The 21,130-nt window shown below is 41.0% G+C and overlaps 1 pseudogene; it reads left to right on the plus strand.

Moving 5' to 3' along the window:
- The first annotated feature begins 2,690 nt into the window (after nt 1-2,690).
- LOC114894277 overlaps nt 2,691-21,130 on the plus strand; it is a 31,938-nt pseudogene continuing 13,498 nt past the window's right edge.

Consider the following 21,130-nt stretch of genomic DNA (forward strand, 5'->3'; position numbering starts at 1 on the left):
TGGGTGCATATATAATTATAATTGTTATATCTTCTTCTTGGATTAATCCCTTGATCATTATGTAGTGTCCTTCCTTGTCTCTTGTAACATTCTTTATTTTAAAGTCTATTTTATCTTACATGAGTGTTGCTCTACCAGCTTTCTTTTGATTTCCATTTGCATGGAATATCTTTTTCCATCCTGTCACTTTCAGTCTGTATGTGTCCCTAGGTCTGAAGTGGGTCTCTTGTAGACAGCATATAGATCGGTCTTGGTTTTTTTTATCTATTCTGCAAGCCTGTGTCTTTTGGTTGGAGCATTTAATCCATTCACGTTTAAGGTAATTATCAATATGTATATTCCTATTAGCATTTTATTAATTTTTTTGGGCTTGTTTATGTAGGTCCTTTTCTTTTCTTGTGTTTCCCACTTAGAGAAGTTCCTTTAGCATTTGTTGTAGAGCTGGTTTGGTGTTGCTGAATTCTCTTAGCTTTTGGTTATCTGTAAAGCTTTTGATTTCTCCATTGAATCTGAATGAGGTCCTTGCTGGGTACAGTAATTTTGGTTGCAGGTTTTTCCTGTTCATATCTTTAAATATATCATGCCACTCCCTTCTGGGTTGTATAGTTTCTGCTGAGAAATCAGCTGTTAACCTTATGGAGTTCCCTTGTATGTTATTTGTCATTTTTCCCTTGTTGCTTTCAGTAAGTTTTCTTTGTCTTTAATTTTTGCCAGTTTGATTACTATGTGTCTTGGCATGTTTCTCTTTGGGTTTATCCTGCCTGGAACTCTCTGCCTTTCCCAGACTTGGGTGGTATTTCCTTTCCCATGTTAGGGAAGTTTTCAACTATAATATCTTCAAATATTTTCTTGGGTCCTTTCTCTCTCTCTTCTCCTTCTGGGACCCCTATAATGAGAATGCTGGTGCATTTAATGTTGCCCCAGAGGTCTCTTAGGCTGTCTTCATTTCTTTTCATTCTTTTTTCTTTATCCTGTTCCAAGACAGTGAATTCCCCCATTCTGTCTTCCAGGTCACTTATCCATTCTTCTGCCTCAGTTATTCTGCTATTTATTCCTTCTAGTGTATTTTTCATTTCAGTTATTGTATTGTTCATCTCTGTTTGTTTGTTCTTTAATTCTTCTTGGTCTTTGTTAAACATTTCTCCCATCTTCTCAATCTTTGCCTCCATTCTTTTTCTGAAATCCTGGATCATCTTCACTATCATTAATCTGAATTCTTTTCCTGAAAGGTTGCTTATCTTCACTTCATTTAGTTGTTTTTCTGGGGTTTTATCTTGTTCCTTCATTTGGTACATAGCCCTCTGCCTTTTCATTTTGTCTGTCTTTCTGTGAATGTGGTTTTTGTTCCACAGTTTGCAGGATTGTAGTTCTTCTTGCTTCTGCCATCTGCCCTCTGGTGGGTGAGGCTATCTAAGAGGCTTGTGCCAGTTTCCTGATGGGAGGGACTGGTGGTGGGTAGAGCTGAGTGTTGCTTTTGTGGGCAGAGCTCAGTAAAACTTTAATCTGCTTTCTGCTAATGGGTGGGGCTGAGTTCCCTCCCTGTTTGTTTTTTGCCTGAGGCGACTCAGCACTGGAGGCTACAGGCTCTTTGGTGGGGCTAATGGTGGACTCTGAGAGGGCTCATTCCAAGAATACTTCCCAGAGCTTCTGCTGCCAGTGTCCTTGTCCCCACAGTGAACCACAACCACCCCCACCTCTGCAGGAGTCCCTCCAATACTATCTGGTAGGTCTGGTTCAGCCTCCTATTGGGTCACTGCTCCTTCCCCCTGCTTCCTGATGCACACACTACTTTGTGTGTCCCCTCCAAAAGTGGAGTCTCTGTTTTCCCCAATCTTGTCAAAGTCGTGCAATCAAATCCCGCTAGCCTTCAAAGAATGATCCTCTGGGGATTCCTCCTCCCATTTCCGGAACCCCAGGTTGGGAAGCCTCACGTGAGGCTCAGAACCTTCACTCCAGTGGGTGGACTTCTGTGGTATAATTGTCCTTCAGTTTGTGAGGGACCTACCCAGTGGTTATGGGATTTGATTTTATTGTGATTGCGCCCCTCCTACCATCTCATTGTGGTTTCTACTTTGTATTTGGATGGGGGGTATCTTTTTTGGTGAGTTCCAGGGTCTTCCTATCGATGATTTTTCAGCAGTTAGTTGTGATTCTAGTGCTCTTGCAAGAGGGAGTGAGCACACGTCCTTCTATTCCACCATCTTGAACCAATTTCCCATCCATGCAAACGCTTTTATCATTAGCTTGCGTCTCGTCCACCAACATCTCAGTGGCCAAGGCTATCATATGACTTAGTTTAAAATTCAGAAGTGAAGAATTCCTGTCTTCCTACCCTGAGGCATTGGGAAAGGTGTGGGTCTGTAACACAACAGAAGGAAGTCATAAATGGAGGCTGTAACTCAATCTACCACACTGATACGATTATGTTTGTTATATAATTCCATCTAGGAACATGTAGGTGTACTTTTTCTTCTTTTTTGTTTTATTTTATTCTGCTCCTGCTGCAGCATAACCTCTTCTTGGGCTGGCTGGTTTACTGCTGCTGTCGCTAGATTTAAAACTCTGCACTGCTGATCGCCATTCTTCAGCATTCAAAACCTCCTAGCAGGACAGCTGCCGGGGAGCACAGTGCATCACTCTGTGTCCTGCCCCATCTGTCCCCTCGGTTTGCCACCCCCCATCGCCTTGCTATGACCACCCTGCAAATAATCCTCATGGCCAGGGACCCTGGAGCTTCTGCCTTGTGGGGGGCAAGGATTTCAAGCAGCCTCTCACTAGTTCCTGGGTCACTCCCAAAAGCAAGGCTGCTATAGCTAATTCTGTGTGTAATCACAGCCATTAATGGGGAAAATACCAGCAATATGATGCACTTGGAAGCTCAGAACAAAATCAAGGGCTGCACAGACAATATGACTCTCATAGTAGCCAGATCTGAAAGAAAATATGGTCTCCTCTGGTGACAGAGGAAGGGAAACATCACCCATACACGATGAATTTAGTCTCTGAACCCCAAGAGGTCCTACATATAGGAAGTGCCCACAACCAAAATTCCATGCCCTTTACCGTCTCACCTGCCTCCAGTTCTACCCACAGGGTCATCACAAACCAGTACAACAACCCAGCTGACCTCTACTCTTCTGAAAACATCTCCAACTTCAACTATGCCTTGGAGTCAAAGAAAGCAGCCAGTGGGCAGGAGATGAATGGCAGAGCCTTAGACCATTCTTGGCTTCCAAGCAGACTTGTCATTGACAAAGATTCTGAAGTCTTCTTCAGAGAAACAGGAGTTAAATGAGGCTCTGAAACAGTCCTCTTCATTCCTGGTTTTGCAGGAAATCTTGGAGTCTGAGGAGAAAGGGGATCCCAACAAGCCATCAGGATTCAGAAGTGTTAAGGCTCCAGTCACCAAAGTGGCTGCATGAATTGGAAATTCCCTGAAGTTGCTCATGTGTGATAAATGTGGAATTGGCATTGCCGGCGTGCTTTTTGAACCTGCGGGACCTTCCCCACCACCCTGAGTGTTATGTGTGCACCGACTGTGGCACAGAAAAGAATGGGCACCAAACCTCGATAAATACTAATTCCATGGCATTTCAGTGCCTTGAAAGCCTGGTAGGTGTTTGTAAATTTGTCGTGATGCTTGTGGTCTTGAAGCAATATTTGAACTCTTTCCAATGGAGTGAAAATTTCTTCTGTTGACTCCCCCAAGTACTGCTGCTGGGCTCAGGGTTGCAAACTCTGGGGAACTGATAGGCTTACAGGGAAGGCAAGATAAATCCTCATAGAGGCAAAATGTAAGTGCCAGCGTAGCTGTCTTCTGCATTAATGGGAGAAGGATTCTGGGATACAAGTTTTGAAATCCATCCCTCCTCAAGTGAAATACTGCATCCCGGGTTTTGATTCCATACAGCTGTCGCTGGAAAGAGGACTTTCCGAGTGGGAAATGTGGCTGCTACATTGTTGAAAGCTCACAGCAGCCACACAAGTAATGCTTCATTTTGCCAACATTTGCAATATGAGGTGATATATCTCGTTAGGATTGGAGGCCTCTTTTCATGAGCTTCTGAATTTATATTGCTTAAGATCTTTCTTCTTCAAGATGGATTTTTTAAAACCCATTACCACAGGCGCCGGACTCCACGCCTGATGGCCGCCCACTCACAAGTGGGGGAGCCCAGGAGCCCTCAACCCAGCACTGGCGCAGAGAATTATGGTTTTTTCTTGTTTGTTTTGTTTTTTTTGGCCATGCTGCCTGGCTCGTGGGATCTTAGTTTCCCAAACGGGGATCGAACCCGGGCCCCAGCTGTGAAACCGGAGTCCTAACCACTGGATCACAAGGGAATTCCCGAGAATGATGTTTTTAACAACTTGAGAATGTCACTGTGCAGTACCTGTGCCTGACACTGCCACCTGGTATACTCCATTTGAGAGACTGTCAGTGCTTCTTATTGGGTTCTAGTGGATACTGAAAAGCTAAAAAAGTAACAGCAGGTGGTACTACACACTGACATCCCTATCCTGAGATGGGTCAGAAATAAGAACACCAACAAAGTGGGTATTGCCAAACAAGCCTCCATTACTAATGGAAATGGTATATCCAGGAAATTAAACCAGGCATTAATGACATCTTACAGGTACATGAAAAAGTGCCCACTCATTGGCCAAACACGGCTATCTCAGATGGAGGGTCTGTGCCAGCCACTCTGGCTTCTTCCAGGCTTTGTTACACCCAGTTTCCTGAGGCTACCTGGGCCTGGTTCACAGACAGACTGGCTAATTAAAGGATGATGGGGTATACCCAAATAAAACTGCTTAAAACTGTGCATGGTAAAGGGAACTCTGCTCAGTGGAGGGAGCTGTAGACTGAGGCTTGCCTGGAAACACCCCCCCACCCCCAGCCCAAGTGCACCTTATTATATTTTCACTGACTCTGAGGCAACTGAGGCAGTCACCGTGGTGGGACAACTGGATGAAAAAGTTTCATTTTCTATGGGGACAAACCTTATGGCAGCACATTGCACAAGGCCCAAACCCTCTGTTTGTGACCCATGTGGATGCCAAAGAGAAAGAATCCTTCGATGATGAACATCACTGGAATACACAAGCTTGTCAAACCTGTACTGCCAGGTAGCAGGTGCCCTTAAAGGATGGAATGGGCCCCTCTGAAAGGAAAAACTGACCAAGATAATTGACAAAATAGACTCAGCTCCCAGTGGGGCATACTCTTCATAAAGACACTTTGGGGTCTAAAAGTAGCAATTCCTAGAAATAGTACCACCTATTTAAATAGAATGTTGGTCATGCTGGGGGATGGAGGAGACCTAGACTGCTTGTAAGATTCCCATACTGCATAATTAACCCTTCTTGCTGTACCTCCCATGCTTACCTCTTGGGAAACTGGGCTACTGGAGTTTCAGAGTAGCAAAAAAGAACGGAGGGTGGGCAACTCTTATCTGGTGTTTCTTTTGCCATCTGGCTATATTTGTTTAATTGAGGCAATTGTGCCTACGATAATGATCAGGAATATGACGTTGTCATATTCCACCATAACTCCTAAGGTGGTCCTGTTGCAACCACACATCAGGGTGTGAGAGAAATTTTCAAGAGTAGTACAAAGTATATATACTGCTGAGCTACATTGGGATGAATCTGAGTTTATGGTGTGGGTAAGACACGGGAAGGATTCTTCAAACATGATGGAGTGACAGGTGCAGGAACTGGTCATTCTGATTATCTGGCTGTGGAAGATACCCTGGCTGATGGGAAGAAAACACTTTAGAGCCTGAGATGTCAGGGGTAGAGGAGGTACCTAATCTCACTCTGAGCTATTTGTCTGCAGGGAATTTGGTCAATTTAACCCAGACTGCCACCGCCACCCTCCAATATGCTGGCCAGCATTGAATCTTCATCAGAAACCTCCTAATAGCCACTGATACCAGAAAGGAATAGCCTCCACTTGAAACAACAGAACAAAATTGACTTTGTGGACACTGATATTATTGTTAGACATTTTTGTACATTTCTCATTGACTACTGATTCTTCTAAATTCTATAGCATAAGTGCACTGATAGAGACTTAGACCGAATCTGTTTCATGTCTTGGGCAACACTGGACAAGAGGGTCTATGCTAGTATGACTCTCCATCTGGGCCAAGTCAGTTAACTATGTCATAAACCCAGGTGCAGCATGAGGTGTTGGCAACCACACACACACACCACAGTAACTGGCCAGCAGAAAGTCCAGGACAATGTGATTGTCCATTATCAGTTACTTAGAGCATGTGATGGGATGGCCTTTGCTACCAAGAATTCTTGGTTGAATATGTAAAAGGCCAAAGGGTGTGGACATGTAGGGGAATGGCTCCACCTGGGCACCCTGGCAACCTTGCATATAACAACATGAGCCTCACAGGCAAAGGTTTGAATAACAGGTAATCTGACTTTTGGCAGAACACCTTGTGACCCCCCCTGGAACACAAGAGGATGGAAGGTCTGTGAGAGTGGCTCTGGGCCATATCTTACTCACTTTCCTATGTTCCCTGAAGGCTGCCACTGCCTCTTGGGTTCTGAGGAGGTATGAGGCTTCCTGTCCCATCCACCACCACCCCTCAGAATAGAGTTACAGAATATAAAACTGCTTAGCTGCAGTCTAGAATTGGCTCCTCAGCAGTGGGTATACCCCAGCCTGTGCCTTGCCTTTTTGGTGTGTAAGCTTGACAAATGAAAGACCCTACAACTTCCCCTCCCTACTAAGAAGTAAAACAGAAAACCAGAAGAAAAACAGCATCACTCAGGGAACTCTATGGATTAATGCCACAGTCCAAGACTTGAAAGAAGCAGGGATGGTGATATCTATCATATTTAAACTCACCAGTTTGGCCTGTGCAGAACTCAAATGAATTTTGGAGATTGACTGTGGGTTATTATTAACTGAGGCAGGGACTCTAATTATGATTGCAAGGTCAGATTTAAAAATTTTACTGGAGGGACTTCCCTGGTGGTCCAGTGGTTATATGGATCTGTTCTCCCAATGCAGGGGGCCCAGGTTCGATCCCTGGTCAGGGAACTAGATCCTGCATGCATTCCGCAACTAAGAGTTCACATGCCGCAACTAAAAAGACCCACATGCTGCAACTAAAGATCCCACATGCCACAAGGAAGATCCTGCATGCCGCAACTAAGATCCGGTGCAACCAAATAAATAAGTAAATATTTTTTAAAATAATAAAATATAAAAAAAATAAAAATGTTCCTGGAGCAAATCAACATGGCCCCTGGAACTTTGTATATAGCTGCTAACCCAGCTAATGCCTTTTTCTTCATATCAACTTGCAAGGACCACCAGAAAGTTGCTTTTACCTATCAGTGGTCACCGCATACCTTCACAGCACCATGGGGCCAGGTCTATTCTTTTCTCTGCCATAATATAGTCTACAGAGATATTGACTTGACATTCCACAAAACATAACACTGGTTCACTATATTAAGATTATGCTGATTGGATTTGATGAGCAGGAAGAAGAACTTTAGATGCCTTTATTAAGACATATGTGAACCACATTATGGGAGATACAGCCAATGAAAATCCAGGGAGGTGTCACCTGAGTGTAGTTTCCAGGGTTTCAGTAGTCTGTGGCAAAAGACCAGGTTCCACACCTTGTACCACCTACCATGAACAAAGGTACATAACTCTTGGTAGACCTTTTTGGAATTGAGAGGCAACATATATCACAGGTGAGTATACTCTCTTGACTCATCTACAGAGTTGCTCATGAGAAGGACAGTTTCAAGTTAAGCCAGAGAAAGATGAAGCTCTGTGATAAGTCCAGGCTGTAATACAAGCTGCTCTACAGCCTGGTGCTTATGCTCCAGCAGGTCCAATGATGCTCAAAGTGTGGCAAATACAGTTGATGTATGGAGCTTCTCACAAACATGAACAGGAGAACAACAGCTTGATTTCTGGGGGTTTTTAGAAAATACCCACTTCTGGAGATAACTATTCTCTTTTGGAGAGTAGCTTCTGGTTTGCTACTGGGCCTTGGTAGATACTGAACTCCTAACTCCAGAACATGAGGTAGTCCTGTGGCCTGAACTTCCCATCATGAACACACTTGGCCATAAGTTTGAGCATGTGCAGAAGCAATTTAACATCAAATGTAAATGGTATGTAAGAGATCAGATTTGAGTAAGTTGGGAAAACCTGAGTAGGTTGCATGAGCAGGGGGCTCAGACTCCTTTGACATGAATTCCTGTTGCATTTTCTGCTCTCTTTCGATCCATGCTTATGGCCTCATGAAATGTTCCTGATGACTAACTGACTGAGGAAAACACTTGAAACTGGTTTACATCTGGGTCTGCACAATTAGCTGGTAATACAGAAAAATGGCCAGCTATTAGCACTGCAGGGATGACCCTGAAGTACAAAGGATTTTCCTTCCTTGCCTGTAATGCTTCTGCCAGCAACAGCATTTGTGGACTCACAGGATGCCTTATGCACTTTCATGATAATTCACCCATTGTTGTATTGAATCAAGGAGCTCATTTCACAGCAAAGAATGTTCAGCAATGGACTCATGCCCATAACATTAACTGCTCTTACCACGCACCCCATCACCTGGAAGTGGCTGGCCTAATTGAAAGGTAGAAGGGCTTAGATTCAGTGTGGCATCTGTTGGGAGAGGTTCGGCTGTGTTTAACAGTTTAAACAGTACATACTTTGTGTCAGAGACAATTATATGGTGTTGTCTCCCCCATGGCTGGAATACATTGCTCTGTGAGAGAGGAATAGAATTGAGTGTGGCTCCTGTGACAATTACATCTAGTAACCCATTTGCAGAATTTTTGTATTTTGTCCCAGCAAATTAGAGTTATGATAGTTCAGAGGGTTAATCCTCAAGGAATTAATATCAGAGGACATAGCAATTATGAGACTTCTATCTGAATACTTTACACTCTTTATTCCATTGAACCAACAAAAAGAGAGTACTGTCCAGTGTGATTGATCCTGATTTCCAAGGGGTAAGGGAGGTTGCTGCTACCCAGTGGGGGCAATAAGGGCTATGTTAGGAGCCCAGGGGATTCTTGGAGTGCCTCTTTGTGCTTCCATGCTCAATTGTAAAGATTAATGGAAAACTACTACAACTAAAAGGTGGCAGGATTGAGGACTCAGACCCTTTGGGAATATAGTTTTGGATCACTCCACTTGATACAGAACTGAGACTAATTGAGGTTCTGAGTGAGGGCAGGGGAAATACAGAATAAGTAGTGAAAGAAAGAAGCTACAGATTTTAATCAGGGCCCCCTGACAAATTACAGGAACAAGTATGACAATAGCTTTGCATTTTTTCTTTGCTTGTAATATGTATGTGTTGATAGTACATATTCACCATTTTGATCTTTTCTCTCCTACCACTGTTTTACATATATACAAATTATTAGATTTAATTTTTTTCTTTTTTTAATTTTTAATTTAAAAATTTTAAAAATTTTATATTGGAGTATAGCTGATTAACAACGTTGTGTTAGATTCAGGTGTACAGCAGAGTGATTCAGTTATACATATACGTGTATCGATTCTTTCTCAAATTCCTTTCTCATTTAGGTTATTACAGAGAATTGAGCAGAGTTCCCTGTGCTATACAGTAGGCCCTTGTTGGCTATCTATTTTAAATATAGCAGTGTGTACATGTCAATCCCAAACTCTCAATCTATCCCTCTCCCCCAACCTTTCCCCCCCTGGTAACCATAAATTTGTTCTCTAAGTCTGTGAGTCTGTTTCTATTTTATAAATAAGTTCATTTGTATCATTGTTTTTAAGATTCCTCATATAAGCAATGTCATATATTTGTATTTCTTTGCCTTACTTAGTATGATAATCTCCAGGTCCATCCATGTTGCTGCAAATGGCATTATTTCATTCTTTTTTATGGGTGAGTAATATTCCATTGTATATATGTACCACATCTTCTTTATCCATTGATCTATCGACAGACATTTAGGTTGCTTCTATGTCTTGGATATTGTAAACAGCACTGTAATGAACATTGGGATGCATGTCTTTTCAAACCGTGTTTTTCTCCAGATTTATGCTCAGGAGTGGGTTTACTGGATCATAGAGTAGCTCTATTTTTAGTTTCTTAAGGAACCTCCATACTGTTCTCCATAGTGGCTGAACCAATGCACATTTCCACCAGAAGTGTAGGAGGGTTCCCTTTTCTCCACATCCTTTCCAGCATTTATTGTTTGTAGACTTTTTAATGATGGCCTTTCTGATTGGTGTGAGGTGATATCTCACTGTAATTTTGATTTTCGTTTCTCTAATAATTAGTGATGTTGAGAATCTTTTCATGTGCCTGTTGGCCATCAGTATGTCTTCTTTGGACAAATGTCTGTTTCAGTCTTCTGCCCATTTTTTGGTCGGGTTGTTTGGTGTTTTTTTTTATATTCAGCCACATGAGCTGTTTGTAAATATTGAAGATTAATCCCTTGTCAGTCGCATGGTTTGCAAATACTTTCTCCCATTCTTTGGGTTGTCTTTTACTTTTGTTTATGGTTTCCTTTGCTGTGCAAAAGCTTTTGAGTTTAATTAGGTCCCATTTGGTTTTATTTCCATTATGCTAGGAGATGGATCAAAAAAGATATTGCTGCAATTTATGTTAAAGAGAGCTCTGCCTATACTTTTCTCTAAGAGTTTTATAGTATCCAGTCTTACATTTATGTCTTTAATTGATTTTGAGTTTATTTTTGTGCATGGTGTTAAAGAATGTCCTAATTTAATTTTTTTTACATGTAGCTGGCCAGTTTTCCCAGCACCATTTATTGAAGGACTGTCTTTTCTCCATTGTATAGTCTTACCTCCTTTGTAGTAGATTCATTGACCATAGGTGCATGGGTTTATTTCTGGGCTTTCTATCCTGTTCCATTAATCTATATTTCTGTTTTTGTGCCAGTACAATATTGTTTTGTTGACTGTACCTTTGTAGTATAGTCTGAAGCCAGAGATTCTGACTCCTCCAGCTCTGTTTTCTCTTTCTCAAATTTGCCTTGGCTTGGACTTTAATTTTATAATTTAGTTTTCAGGTAACAGAATATTCAGTGGAGCCATGATGAATTCTGAAGAATAATTAATATAGTCAGCAATGTATATAATGACTGTTGGAACTGTGCATTTCCTTATTATGGAGAGAGGGTGAAAATGTCTTCAGATATACAGAAGAAAGCTGTATTTTGTTTGGTGGAAATACACAGTTACATTGTTTTATATAAGTTCTAACATGCGTTGAAGGGTGCATAAGGACACTCAGCATCCAAAAGGGTGGGCAGTTGTCCTTTTCCTTTCTCCTTGTAGGTGAATTTACATTCTAAGGGGCAGAGTCTGCTTTAGACTTAATCTCTCATAGCAAATTTTGAGAAATACGTTCACCATGTTGACTCAGAAAATATTCAAGTCATACCCAAGCAAAGGTGGGATTCAGGAGTGTAATTTTCTACCTGCTCTCTTGGGAGTGTGGAGGTTGGGTAGGTGGGAAGAACACAAGAGACAGGAAAGAGCAGAGAAGGGAGGTCGAGTCAGAAGAAGCAGAGTCACCAACCATGATGTTCTTTGTAGAAGTGGGAGTTTTGAGCATTGTGATTGGAAGAGTCACTGTGGCTGTGCTGAGCAAGGAGAGAGTTGAGAAGGGAATGGCTGCAGGTATGAAGGGGATCAAAGAAGAAGGGCATTGGCCACACAATACCTCTCCCTGGAACACTCTTCCCACCCCACTTAAAAATCTCATTCTTCCTCCAAAGCTCACATCTCTCCCAGGAAGGCTGCACTGATTTCAGTGGTCTGTGCCAGCCCTCTTCTCTGGACTTCCTACCTGTGTGCTCACTCCTCTCCCCCACTGTGGCCACACTCTGTCTCTGATTAGAGTCAATTATTGTTTCCTTCTCTGGCTCATCCAATGAACCACGAGCTCCTAAAGGAAAGGAACAGAGTCTTACTTTTGCCTTTTCTTCAATATCTGCCACATAGGAAGCCACACACAGAAGACAGGTCAATTTATACATGTTTTGTTCGTGAATGATTTCAGAGGTGCAGAGTGGGCATTTGATTGTACCTTTGCAGAGTGGTTCTTGGGGATTCCTCAGGTGGGCCCCAGTGATGGAAGTGAAGCTCTCCAGGTAGAAGAAGCCCATAAACCTGCCATCCTGCCAACTGAGGAGCTGTGGTGCAATCTTGGAACCTGTTATGGGGGCCAGGAGATGTGGTCATGCTTTTGAGGCCTCTCTCCCAAACTGCGGCAAACTGTCTGCTAGAATTTGCAAAGAGTATGATCTTTGTGGGGCTCTCATAGACTGAATTTAAGGAAGATGTGTACTCTGAGCCCCATCTTCAAAATGATGCTGTTATGAGACCATTCCTTTTTGCTCTGATAGGGTGCATTTCTCACCTGCACTGTGGTCCAGGACATTCAAGGAACCATCTCCACCAGGTTTCTTTCATTTTGAAGCAGGCCTGATGACCCCAGGCTGGCACGGATATGAAGGGACAGATCACCAGGAAAGTCAAAGGGGAGCCTGGAGACAGGGTTTTTTTTTTAAGGAAACCTAAGAGCAGGACCCAAACAAGGAGAGAAGCTGGAGGTGGGTGGGCCACAAGTGGAAACGGGGAGAGGATGTGAGATGGCTGGGGCACCCTCAATGCAGCCCCTGCATCGGGCTTCTCTCGGCAGGTCTCATTAGCATGGTACAGCCAGCCCCACCCTGCCACTGACCCACAGTGAGAGAAGCCTGTGATCTGCTTCTGCTGGGCTCAGAAGTATCAGCAGGCGCCTGCCCTGAGCCCTACTGAGGAGAGAGAGGGGAGGAAGTTGGAGTTCTCGTTAGAGGAGGTGTGAAGGGGTCAAAGAGGTTGGGAGCGCCATCTCTCTGAGCCCATCTCCCTGTTGGGCTCAGGTCCTGGCAACCAACCTCTGATTTATCCCCCCCACTCTGTTTTCTTAGCCAATCCCCACTCCACTGGGCAAGGAGTGTGTCACAATGAGACCCTCATGACATCCCTACAGCCCAGCCCCCCATTCCTAACTGTGAAATGCTTCTAGTCACTGTCCCAGAGGGACCCAACCAGTCACAATCCTTTCTTCTAGCTCTTGCCTTGCTCTCACTCCATTCCACCTCCATCTGTCCAGTGTCCGGATATGTCAAGTGAGCCAAAGAAAAACGATTGGGGCTCAAAAATGGTGACATTCTCACTTCAAACCATCATGTTGAAGCCCACAAGCCCTTGAACCTGGAGCTCTCAGAGAGTCAGGACACCACCTGGACCAGCTGCTTCCAGGATGATGGACAGCTGAAGAACCCAGCACTAGGGCTGCCCAGAAACACTGGGGGTGGGGTGGAAAATTTACCCTGCCCCCTCTCTTCTGATCCTGCCCCTCGAGTGTCTAGCTGGCAGTTTTCCTTTTCTTTTCTTTCTCTTTCTTTCTTTCTTTCTTTCTTTCTTTCTTTCTTTCTTTCTTTCTTTCTTTCTTTCTTTCTTCTTTCTTTCTTTCTCTTTCTCTCCTTCTCTCCTACTCTCTCTTTCTTATTTGTTGAAGTATAGTTATTTCGCAATGTTATAGAAGTCTCAGGTGTACAACATAGTGACTTACAATTTTCAAAGATTATACTCCATTTACAGTTATTATAAAATATTGGTTATATTCCCTGTGTTGTACAATATATCCTGGTAGCCTTTTTTTTTTTTTTTTTTTTTTTGCGGTATGCGGGCCTCTCACTGCTGTGGCCTCTCCTGTTGCGGAGCACAGGCTCCGGATGCACAAGCTCAGTGGCCATGGCTCATGGGTCCAGCTGCTCCGTGGCACATGGGATCCTCCCGGACCAGGACACGAACCTGCGTCCCCTGCATCGGCAGGCAGACTCCCAACCACTGCGCCACCAGGGAAGCCCCTTGTAGCTTATTTTATGCATAATAGTTTATACCTCTTAATCCCCTACTCTTATGTTGCCCCTCCTCCCATTTTTCTCTCCACTGGTAACCACTAGTTTGTTCTCTATATCTCTGAGTCTGTTTCTTTTTTGTTATATTCACTAGTTTGTTTTATTTTTTAGGTTCCACATAAAAATGAGATCATACAATATTTGTCTTTGTCTGTCTTTGAAATAAGCATAATGCCCTCTAAGTCCATTCTTGTTGCTGCAAATGGCAATATTTCATTCTTTTTTATGGCTAAGTAGTATTCCTTTGTGTGTGTGTGTGTGTGTGTGTGTGTGTGTGTATATCCCATCTTCTTTATCCATTCATCTGTTGATGGATACTTAGGTTGCTTTTATATCTTGGCAATTGTAAATACTGCTATTATGAACATTGGGGTGTATGTATCTTTTCAAATTAGTGTTTTCAGTTTTTTAAGGATATATATACCCAGGAGTGCAATTGCCAGATCGGTGGTAGTTCTACTTTTAGTTTTTTGAGAAACCTCCATACTGTTTTCCATAGTGGCTGCACCAATTTACATTCCCACCAAAAGTGTACAAGGGTTCCCTATTCTCCACATCCTCCCCAACGTTTGTAATTTGTGTTCTTTTTGATCATAGCCCTTCTGACAGGTGTGAGGTGATATTCCACTGTGGTTTTAATTTGCATTTATCTGATGATTAGTGATGTTGAACATATTTTCATGTGCCTGTTGGCCATATGTATGTCTTCTTTGGAAAAATGTCTATTCACGTCTTCTGACCATTTTTAATTGGGTGTTTGCTTTTTTGATGTTGAATTGTATGAAGTGTTTATACATTTTGGATATTAACCCCTTAACAGTCATATCGTTTGTAAATATTTTTTCCTGTTCAGTAGGCTGTCTTTTTGTTTTGTCGATGGTTCCCTTTGCTGTGTAAAAGATTTTGTTTAATTATGTCCCATTTGTTTATTTTTGCTTTTGTTTCCCTTGCCTTAGGAGGCAGATCCAAGAAAATATTGCTACGATTTATTGCAAACAGTGTTCTGTCTATGTTTTCCTCTAGGGGTTTTATTGTCCCATCTTACATTTAGATCTTTAATCCATTTTGAGTTTATATTTGTATACGGTGTTAGAGAATGTTCTAATTTCATTCTTTTACATTTAGCTGTCCAGTTTTTCCAGTGCCACTTGAAGAAACTATCTTTTCTCCATTATATATTCTTGCCTCCCTTGTCATAGATTAATTGACAATAAATTGGGCTTATCAGAGCTCTCTATTCTGTTCCATTGAGCTATGTGTCTGTTTTTGTGCCAGTACCATACTATTTGGATTATTGTAGCTTTGTAGTAGAGTCTGAAGTCAGGGAGTGTGATACCTCCAGCTCTGTTCTTCTTAAGATTGTTTTGGCAATTCAAGGTCTTTTGTGTTTCCATACAAATTTTAAAATTATTTGTTCTAGTTCTGTGAAAAATGCTATCAGTATTTTGATAGGAAATTTCATGAAATCTGTAGATTGCTTTTGGTAGTATTGTCCTGCCTTTTTTTTTTTTACATCTTTATTGGAGTATAGTTGCTTTACAATGGTGTGTTAGTTTCTGCTATGTTCCCATATCTCTACCCTCTTGCATCTGCCTCCCTCCCACCCTCCCTATCCCACCCCTCTAGGTGGTCACAAAGCACCGAGCTGATCTTCCTGTGCTATGCGGCTGCTTCCCACTAGCTATCTATTTTACATTTGGTAGTGTATATATGTCCATGCCACTCTCTCACTTTGTCACAGCTTACCCTTCCCCCTCCCCATATCCTCAAGTCCATTCTCTAGTAGGTCTGTGTCTTTATTCCCGTCTTACCACTAGGTTCTTCATGATACTTTTTTTTCTTAAATTCCATATATATGTGTTAGCATACGGTATTTGTCTTTCTCTTTCTGACTTACTTCACTCAGTATGACAGACTCTAGGTCCATCCATCTCATTACAAATAGCTCAATTTCGTTTCTTTTTATTGCTGAGTAATATTCCATTGTATATATGTGCCACATCTTCTTTATCCATTCATCTGATGATGGGCATTTAGGTTGTTTCCATCTCCTGGCTATTGTAAATAGAGGTGCAATGAACATTTTGGTACATGACTCTTTTTGAATTATGGTTTTCTCAGGGTATATGCCCAGTAGTGGGATTGCTGGGTCATATGGTAGTTCTATTGTAGTTTTTAAGGGACCTCCATACTGTTCTCCATAGTGGCTGTAACAATTCACATTCCCACCAGCAGTGCAAGAGTGTACCCTTTTCTCCACACCCTCTCCAGCATTTATTGTTTCTAGATTTTTTGATGATGGCAATTCTGACTGGTGTGAGGTGGTATCTCACTGTACTTTTGATTTGCTTTTCTCTAATGATTAATGATGTTGAGCATTCTTTCATGTGTTTGTTGGCAGTCTGTATCTCTTCTTTGGAGAAATGTCTATTTAGGTCTTCTGCCGATTTTTGGATTGGGTTGTTTGTTTTTTTGTTATTGAGCTGCATGAGCTGCTTATAAATTTTGGAGATTAATCCTTTGTCAGTTGCTTCATTTGCAAATATTTTCTCCCATTCTGAGGGTTGCCTTTTGGTCTTGTTTATGGTTTCCTTTGCTGTGCAAAAGCTTTGAAGTTTCATTAGGTCCCATTTGTTTATTTTTGTTTTTATTTCCATTTTTCTAGGAGGTGGGTCAAAAGGATCTTGTTGTGATTTATGTCATAGAGTGTTCTGTCTATGTGTTTTCCTCTAAGAGTTTGATAGTTTCTGGCCTTACATTTAGATCTTTAATCCATTTTGAGCTTATTTTTGTGTATGGTGTTAGGGAGTGATCTAATCTCATACTTTTATATGTACCTGTCCAGTTTTCCCAGCACCACTTATTGAAGAGGCTGTCCTTTCTCCACTGTACATTCCTGCCTCCTTTATCAAAGATAAGGTGACCATATGTGTCTGGGTTTATCTCTGGGCTTTCTATCCTCTTCCATTGATCTATCTTTCTGTTTTTGCACCACTACCATACTGTCTTGATTACTGTAGCTTCGTCTTGTAGTCTGAAGTCAGGGATCCTGATTACTCCAGCTCTGGTGTTCTTTCTCAAGATTGCTTTGGCTATTTGGGGTCTTTTGTGTTTCCATACAAATTGCAAAATTTTTTGTTCTAGTTCTGTGAAAAATGCCAGTGGTAGTTTGATAGGGATTGCATTGAATCTGTAGATTGTTTTGGGTAGTAGAGTCATTTTCACAATGTTGATTCTTCCAATCAAAGAACATGGTATATCTCTCCATCTATTTGTATCATCTTTAATTTCTTTCATCAGTGTCTTATAATTTTCTTCATACAGGACTTTTGTCTCCTTAGGTAGGTTTAGTCCTAGATATTTTATTCTTTTTGTTGCAATGGTAAATGGGAGTGTTTTCTTGATTTCACTTTCAGATTTTTCATCATTAGTGTATAGGAATGCAAGATATTTCTGTGCATTAATTTTGTATCCTGGCACTTTATCAAATTCATTGATTAGCTCTAGTAGTTTTCTGGTAACATCTTTACGATTCTCTATGTATAGTATCATGTCATCTGCAAAGATTGACAGCTTTACTCTTCTTTTCCGATTTGGATTCCTTTTATTTCCTTTTCTTCTCTGATTGCTCTGGCTAAAACTTCCAAAACTATGTTGAATAAGAGTGGGCAACCTTGTCTTTTTCCTGATCTTACTGGAAATGTTTTCAGTTTTTCACCATTGACGACGATGTTGGCTGTGGGTTTGTCATATATGGCCTTTATTATGTTGAGGAAATTTCCCTCTATGCCTACTTTCTGCAGGGTTTTTATCATAAAGAGGTGTTGAATTTTGTCGAAAGCTTTCTCTGCATCTATTGAGAAGACCATATGGTTTTTCTCCTTCAATTTGTTAATATGGTGTATCACGTTGATTGATTTGCGTATATTGAAGAATCCTTGCATTCCTAGAATAAACCCCACTTGATCATGTTGTATGATCCTTTTAATGTGCTGTTGGATTCTGTTGGCTACTATTATGTTGAGGATTTTTGCATCTATGTTCATCAGTGATATTGGCCTGTAGTTTTCTTTCTTTGTGACATCCTTGTCTGGTTTTGGTATCAAACTCATAGAATGAGTTTGGGAATTCTCCTCTCTCTGCTGTATTTTGGAAGAGTGTGAGAAGGATAGGTGTAAGCTTTTCTCTAAATGTTTGATAGAATTTGTCTGTGAAGCCATCTGGTCCTGGGCTTTTGTTTGTTGGAAGATTTTTAATCACAGTTTCAATTTCAGTGCTTGTGATTGGTCTGTTCATATTTTCTATTTCTTCCTGATTCAGTCTTGGCAGTTTGTGCATTTCTAAGAATTTGTCCATTTCTTCCAGGTTGTAAATTTTATCGGCATAGAGTTGCTTGTAGTAATCTCTCATGTTCTTTTGTATTTCTGCAGTGTTAGTTGTTACTTCTCCATTTTCATTTCTAATTCTATTGATTTGAGTCTTCTCCCTTTTTTTCTTGATGAGTCTGGCTAACAGTTTATCAATTTTGTTTATCTTCTCAAAGAACCAGCTTTTAGTTTTATTGATCTTTGCTATCATTTCTTTTTCATTTATTTCTGATCTGATCTTTATGATTTCTTTCCTTCTGCTAACTTTGGGGGTTTTTTGTTCTTTTTTCTCTAATTGCTTTAGGTGCAAGTTTAGGTTGTTTATTCGAGATGTTTCCTGTTTCTTAAGGTAGGATTGTATTGCTATAAAGTTCCCTTTTAGAACTGCTTTTGCTGCTTCCCATAGGTTTTGGGTCGTTGTGTCTCCATTGTTATTTGTTTCTAGGTATTTTTTAATTTCCTTTTTGATTTCTTCAGTGATCACTTCGTTATTAACTAGTGTATTTTTTAGCCTCCATGTGTTTGTATTTTTTACAGATCTTTTCCTGTAATTGATATCTAGTCTCATAGTGTTGTGGTCGGAAAAGATAATTGATACAATTTCAATTTTCTTAATTTACCAAGCCTTGATTTGTGACCCAAGATATGATCTATCCTGGAGAATGTTTCATGAGCACTTGAGAAAAATGTGTATTCTGTTGTTTTTGGATGGAGTGTCCTATAATTATCAATTAAGTCCATCTTGTTTAATGTACCATTTAAAGCTTGTGTTTCTATTTATTTTCATTTTGGATGATCTGTCCATTGGTGAAAGTGGGGTGTTTAATTCCCCTACTATGAATGTGTTACTGTTGATTTCCCCTTTTATGGCTGTCAGTATTTGCCTTATGTATTGAGGTGCTCCTATGTTGGGTGCATAAATATTTACAATTGTATCTTCTTCTTGGATCGATCCCTTGATCATTATGTAGTGTCCTTCTTTGTCTCCTCTAATAGTCTTTATTTTAAAGTCTATTTTGTCTGATATGAGAATTGCTACTCCAGCTTTCTTTTGGTTTCCATTTGCATGGATTATCTTTTTCAATCCCCTCACTTTCAGTCTGTATATATCTCTAGGTCTGAAGTGGGTCTCTTGTCGACAGCATATATATGGGTCTTGTTTTTATATCCATTCAGCCAGTCTGTGTCTTTTGGTGGGAGCATTTAATCCATTTACATTTAAGGTAATTATTGATATGTATGTTCCTATTCCCATTTTCTTAATTGTTTTGGGTTTGTTATTATAGGGTTTTTTCTTCTCTTGTGTTTCTTGCCTAGAGAAGATCCTTTAGCATTTGTTGTAAAGCTGGTTTGGTGGTGCTGAACTCTTTCAGCTTTTGCTTGTCTGTAAAGGTTTTAATTTCTCCATCAAATTTGAATGAGATCCTTGCCGGGTAGAGTAATCTTGGTTGTAGGTTTTTCTCCTTCATCACTTTAAATATGTCCTGCCACTCCCTTCTGGCTTACAGAGTTTCTGCTGAAAGATCAGCTGTTAACATTATGGGGATTCCCTTGTGTGTTATTTGTTGTTTTTCCCTTGCTGCTTTTAATATGTTTTCTTTGTATTTAATTTTTGATAGTTTGATAAATATATGTCTTGGAGTGTTTCTCCTTGGATTTATCCTGTATGGGACTCTCTGTGCTTCCTCGACTTGATTCACTATTTCCTTTCCCATATTAGGGAAGTTTTCAACTATAATCTCTTCAAATATTTTCTCAGTCCCTTTCTTTTTCTCTTCTTCTTCTGGGTCCCCTATAATTCGAATGTTGGTGCATTTAATGTTGTCCCAGAGGTCTCTGAGACTGTCCTCAGTTCTTTTCATTCTTTTTTCTTTCATCTGCTCTGCAGTAGTTATTTCCACTATTTTATCTTCCAGGTCACTTATCTGTTCTTCTGCCTCAGTTACTCTGATATTGATCCCTTCTAGAGTATTTTTAATTTCATTTATTATGTTGTTCATCATTGCTTGTTTTATCTTTAGTTCTTCTAGGTCCTTGTTAAATGTTTCGTGCATTTTCTCTATTCTATTTCCAAGATTTTGGATCAACTTTACTATCATTATTCTGAATTCTTTTTCAGGTAGACTGCCTATTTCCTCTTCATTTGTTAGGTCTGTTGGGTTTTTATCTTGCTCCTTCATCTGCTGTGTGTATTTCTGTCTTCTCATTTTGCTTATCTTACTGTGTTTGGTGTCTCCTTTTTGCAGGCTGCAGGTTCGTAGTTCCCATTGTTTTGGTGCCTGTCCCCAGTGGCTAAAGTTGATTCAGTGGGTAGTGTAGGCTTCCTGGTGGAGGAGACTAGTGCCTGTGTTCTGGTGGATGAGGCTGTATCTTGTCTTTCTGGTGGGCAGGTCCATGTCTGGTGGTGTGTTTTGGGGTGTCTGTGGACTTATTATGATTTTAGGCAGTCTCTCTGCTAATGAGTGGGGTTGTGTTCTTGTCTTGCTAGTTGTTTGGTATAGGGTGTCCAGCACTGTAGCTTGCTGGTCTTTGAGTGAAGCTGGGTGCTGTTGTTGAGATGGAGATCTCTGGGAGATTTTCGCCATTTGATATTATGTGGAGCTGGGAGGTCTCTTGTGGACCAGTGTCCTGAAGTTGGCTCTCCCACCTCAGAGGCACAGCACTGACTCCTGGCTGCAGCACCACACGGCCCAGAATAAAAGGGAGAAAAGTAGAAAGAAAGAAAAAGAAAGAAAGAAAGAAAGAAAGAAAGAAAGAAAGAAAGAAAGAAAGAAAGAAAG

The sequence above is a fragment of the Monodon monoceros genome, unplaced genomic scaffold (genome assembly GCF_005190385.1).
Source record: "Monodon monoceros isolate NGI ecotype Baffin Bay Population unplaced genomic scaffold, NGI_Narwhal_1 Super_Scaffold_13, whole genome shotgun sequence".
Taxonomy (NCBI): Eukaryota; Metazoa; Chordata; class Mammalia; order Artiodactyla; family Monodontidae; genus Monodon; species Monodon monoceros.